Raw genomic sequence first — 5,869 nt, 5'->3', positions numbered from 1 at the left:
TACAATAATGTGTGACAGTGTAAATTACAAATTAAAATAATACTTGTCTAAAATTAGGAAAACCTAGGTGATAAAACGTCCCCAATTGTCCACATTAACTCTAAAATTGTGGAAAACCTAGTTGTGTTCCTTAGGGCGCGAAAACAAAAGCTATAGTTCGTTTTTTTTAGCATTAGAAAGAACTTGAAAGAAGGTAAGCGATCTTGGCATGTCTTTTAATTGAAAAAAAGCTTTTTAAAAATCAATAACTATTACTTATGAAAGCAGAAGAATATAAATGATCGTATTACATTCATAATTGTTACATATTTACCGTAACTTATTTTTAAAATGTGTTTTTCAATTAAAATACACCTCAAGATTGATTACCAAATTTCTAATGCTAAAAAAAACGAAGTATAGTCTGAAAAAGACTAGCGTTTTTTTCCGCGCATTTACCTACGATCGTTTCGCCGTTACGCGCTTACACGCGCGCTATTTTTCGCTACATTTGGTCTATTCTCCTACACGCGCTTCCAAATACGAGCTTAGTAGTCAATATTCGGGACCCATGATCATCGGCATATCATCTCTCCTGTAGTGATGGTCATCGTAATAGACATGGTCTTCGCTCTTGGAAGGTACTTGGATGATTTCCACTTGGGTCTTGCCTTCGTCCTTTCTGTTCTGGACGTGAGAGTGGTCGAACATCCCCTTTAGACTGAGGATAGATGCCATCACGGTTGAGAAGAATCCCATCATGAGACCTGGGAAAGAATAACGGGAATTAATATTTGAGGTATCTTAAAGTTCTAATGGTCGAAAGTTTCTATAAGATTCATGCGTACAGCCTGTTTAGTGACGAAACCAAAGAGAATTTGAAATAGAGAGTTACTGTCATCATCATCATCATCATCACAGCCACATGACGTCCACTGCTGAACATAGGCTTCCCCCTTAGAACGGAGTTACTGTCATTCATGGTAAATTATGTAGCTACAGTACATTTACTGCCATCTTTCGAACGAAGAAGATTAAACCTGTTAGAACGCCATTTGACTTTGATCATTATTCTTACACTGGATATTTGTTAACTTGTTAAATATTAATATTGACGCCATCACGAGAGTAGGCCAAAGGTATGGTGCAAACTTTTCGAGCGATGGCACCGTAACCATAGGCCTGTAGTCGAATAGATGGCGTTTTAACAACGAACGAACGGAATTTAGTATTAGATAAAATACTGGGTGTGGCCTGTAACACGAGCAAATAATTAAAACATAGATTGTACTCCTCAAACGGATACACTTTTGTTCAACAACTTTTAAAAGTTATGATGTATTTAGACTCCCTATTTTTCATACAAAATAAATATTATCTTCAATGGACACCATCGTCACGCCATGTCATTGTGATTGACATTGCTTGTCACGCCTTAAACGTAACAAAATTCGCAATACATTGCGTCTTAGAATAAACTTTAAAGTGTATTAAAAATCAAACAACAAGTTATTTTTTAAAGCCGCTGAACAAATGTTGGTCAGTATGAGGAGTACAGCCTACAGTTTAATTTTTTGCTCATGTTACAGGCCACACCCGGTATTCAAACTTACCTTTTACGGACAAAAAAGCTAGAGCCTTCAGCGCAACAGGTACCAGTATACTCTTCGCGGCTAACAACCCCAGTATCAGAGGCATCATCATCTTCTTTGGCATCTTGAATTTGTTCCGCCTTCTTTTGTTTCCCTTTGGCTGCTTTATCACTTTGTAGATGCACTTGTTGATCTTGCCTTTGCTTTTACGTTTGTGCTTTTTAGATTTCTTTGACCGTTTCGACGTTTCTTTGGGTTTTGTTTTTTTCTTTGCGAGCGCACGGGAAGAATCTTTAATTGAAAAATACACAGAATAGAACAATATATGAAATTGTATTAATTCATGTTTAAAACATGATACCTTTTTTGATTTGCTGAATGATAGAGAGTTAAAAGATAGGCATGTTTTACTTTAACGTGCAGTTCAAGGTCACTTAGGTATTAAACAGCATGATAGAATCCACAACTAGGTATTCTAATAGTTATTTTGACATGAATGTCGAAATGTTTCAGCATATGAATGATTTAGTGAATTTTGTTAGAGTTCTTGAATAATAACTTCATAACTATTTTATTGTTCTGATCTTTGAAAGATTGTTTTGGTACAGTCGCCATCAGATATGTGAAAAATGAAAATGAAAAATCGTTTATTTGGTTACAATCAGAGCGGCCAAGGTTTCACAATATCACTCACAAGTCTTGACAATAGAGGCGTGCTGAGATATTTGTGAGCACCTTTGCCGCTCCGATATATCTGATGGCAACTGTACACGGGATTGTTATGCCATTTAGGGTTCTTGTTAAATTGGAAATTCTATAGCGTCAGTATTGAACAGCCAATTTAGCTAGGACCCTAAATGCCGCAACAATCGCGGAACGTGATAGTACAGTCGCCATCAGATATATCGGAGCGGCCAAGATGTTCACAATATCTGAACACGCACTCTAACGCCTTGACAATAGAGTCGTGTTCAGATATTTGTGAGCACCCTGGCCGCTCCGATATTACTGATGGCGACTGTACATAGATTTGTTTATTTATTTAGAAATGTAAAATAATCAGTGAACATACCTTGTAAAGACCTCCTCTCAAAGCTCCCTGGCTTGAACACCCATTCCACTGGCTCAGTTTCGTTGTAACTTTGGTTCACAAACGTGTGGTTCGGAGGCACGAAACCAAATACCGTCTCCGTCTTTACGATACCGTAGTTATTGGTGTTGTCCAGAATCAATCCACTCGAGTAGGGCATCATTTTGAGAGTTATTTTCTTCTGTCTCCTCTTTTGATTGTTGTTTTACGCTTCACAACTTCTTCAATGTCTTATTGTTTGGTTTGACGTTTATTGATTTAAAAAATCAGTACCTATATTTATTGATACTATCGAATCAAGATTTTGAGTTACTTCTTTTATTCTATCTCTATCGATATAATTATCTCCTGTTTTTTATTGATTGCTTGATTAATCAATATTGGTTTTTCTTCTTCTTCTTCAGATTTTAATTTACGAATTTCATTATAAACAGGCACTAGTGAAGTGGTTCTATCTGTACTGATTATTTTATGTTTATGACTCACAAACAAATGAATTACCTATTTTTTTTCCGAATATACCCAGTGTCTTTTAATATCACTAACAGTATGACAGGTTTAAAAATCCACTTAGACTTTTATACGAAGAAATGAGTTCATTACGGCCTATGAAGCATTACGTCGCGACTAATGAGTTCAAGTCTACAATTAAAGGCTAATTTGAACCTGTGAAAGCATATGATAGTTCTGTTAACCTAGAGGCGAAGTGCCGTACAATTGAAGGTCATTGTCATAGTATTGCTCTTATAGTATGTAGGTATTATCTTTTTAAATATGAGTCTTAGCAGAAAGTGTACCAGATCTTTTTTGTAGATAATTTCTGTGCCTCCAGTGTAAAAGGGTTAAACTCAAAAAATGTAATTTTTCAGTATGGTCGAAAAACGTTTCAAACCGTGTTTTCTCTGCATTGTTTCTAAAAAAATTAGGTTTTTGTTTTTAGTTTAGATAGTTTAAGTCATGAATTATAACTTGTCATTTAAATTAACCTGACTTATGTGAAAGTAACAAAAATATTGGCTTTCAAAAACAACTTATATCCCTTTTCACAAAAATAATGAATGTGTGAAAAGGTTAAACTGCACTTTCTCTAGTGTTGCTAAAATCTTTTTGAACTTTTGTGTTGTGTAAAGAAACCATTTTGGGAACTAAATATTGCATTTTTTTTAGATTGATGGTACAAAAAACAAACCAAAGAGAATAATATTAATGTAATTAAAGAGTGACTTAATATATTTAATTACTCTGTTGAAATTGTGAATGGTTACTGAACAGAGTAATGTTGTACTGTAGTAGTGTTGTACTGACAACAGGGCAGCACCTCTAGCACATCTTGCATCCGCGACTTAGACCGCGACTCGAGTCGCCATTCCCGCGGCTGTCAAATCTGTCGATTTCCGTAGCATAACTTGTACCCGCGACTGCAACAGCCGCGTAGAGAACTCAAAGTCGCGGCGCGACTCGTCAGTGTTACCCGGCGAAATCAAAGTCTAAACAAATCGATATTTGCAAGTGGCAACACTGAATCGGAAACCAGGGATGCGCTAAATCATTCGTTCTTTGGTGGTAAAAAATCTAGTTTTTTGTCGATGGTTAAGTTTTTCCTGTCAAAGTCAAAGAACTTTCAAATTTTGTCAGCATTTAATTATGGGAAAAAATATGAAAAAATGTAAGTAATAGAGCCTTATATAATTAATATTCATAATATTCCTTAAAATATATATTGTTTAAAAATTTCTGTTTAATAAACCTTTTAAATAAAATATTTTTGTAAGTAACTATAATAATGGAATTGCTATTATTGGGTTTGTTCTCATATTCCTGTTGTAAATAGTGTTTTTCTTTTTCAGAATAAGTTCAGCATTATCCTAGACACGATTGATATCCCAGCACCCAAAGGAAAATATTATTAACAGGAACGTGCCAACGGGACCCGAAGTGGAGATTCAGGAAAAGAAACACACTAGGCAAGCTTGTAGGTTTCAAACGCGGAGCTGTCCGCTTTTCTAAATTAACTAAGATGTGAGAACCGCTTTAGCTTTAAGAACACCACCGACGAAGTGAACTATTAATAATAACGCTAATGGTTATGGCGTACCTATCTAAGCTGCCACAGTAACTCTCAAATAAGTTTCATATAGTTTTTCTTGTGCCAATAATGGATGGCATGTGTGTGTACTGTGTACCTAACTGTTTATGATGTGACAAATTGATATGAGAAGCTTATTTCATAGTCCTCGATGAAGTCATGACCATATTTTATTGTCTTGTTTATAAACCAATTTTCTTTCCAGGGTGATATTTAATTGTCCTACGCCGCATGTCGAAGAAAAAGGAAGAGAGAAAATACTTTTCAAGGGTAATAAAGAAGATTCTTACAATTTCTCTATAGTGGTTCTAGATGTTAATATATATTAGGTTTAATAATAAGAAGTCGAATATTGCAAGAATATATAAGGCAAAGCAATATACTATTAATTTAAATATTGTTTTTTTTCTCTCCTGTATTTTTACCTGAAAAGAAACAAAAATAAAGTAGGTAGGTAAGTACCTAGAACTCCTAGAAGCCATGATTAATTAGCTCCCCAAGGCCCACTTCATACCTAATGCTGACAGCAACTTATCATAGCATGATCGTATCAGGCCCTGTCAAACATGAAGTGAAACATCTAGAACACGGGTTTGATCTAGAGGAGTTTCAATATGGTAGACCATATGATAACCGTACCTATGCTACCTACGCAGACTATGACATGAGCGTAATAACTCCTTCAAAATATTGTTGGTCGGCTCGGTCCAGTCACGTCACGGTGGTATGGTGTTGTCAGGGGACGGAATGGTTTAGTGGGTGATGACTGATAATATTTCATACAAAGCATGATTTTGAGCCGGACATGATCCTGTTATAGCCACGTATTACATCATTCTGTTACAGTACGATGCAGCGGGCACAGGCCACATGTACATAGGTATGTTTTGTTGAAGTCGAGGAAGGTTCCAAACGGTACCTAAATAGTAAGAGATTGTTGAAATTAGACATGTAACCGTGATCCTAAATATTACTACTAAGACTATGGCTTACTTAATAAGTTGGATAGTTTGTTTTGAACATTTGTACCTACCCACCTCATCGGCTTCATTTATGTACAAGCAAGCGGGCTCCGTTGTTAGGTTGATGAAAGTTTTGTGTAAGGAAGTCTTAACTTACGAA

The 5,869-nt window shown here is 35.8% G+C and overlaps 1 long non-coding RNA gene across 1 annotated transcript; it reads left to right on the top strand.

Moving 5' to 3' along the window:
- Positions 1-3,980: 3,980 nt before the first annotated feature.
- On the top strand, positions 3,981-5,144 carry LOC134675093 (uncharacterized). Its single transcript, XR_010099694.1, has 2 exons — positions 3,981-4,327; positions 4,509-5,144. It is a non-coding gene; the product is annotated as an uncharacterized LOC134675093 (long non-coding RNA).
- Positions 5,145-5,869: the final 725 nt, after the last annotated feature.

This window comes from Cydia fagiglandana, chromosome 21 (assembly GCF_963556715.1).
Source record: "Cydia fagiglandana chromosome 21, ilCydFagi1.1, whole genome shotgun sequence".
NCBI lineage: Eukaryota > Metazoa > Arthropoda > Insecta > Lepidoptera > Tortricidae > Cydia > Cydia fagiglandana.
The sequence above is the reverse complement of the archived record's forward strand: the minus strand, read 5'-3'. Positions and strand labels throughout refer to the sequence as shown.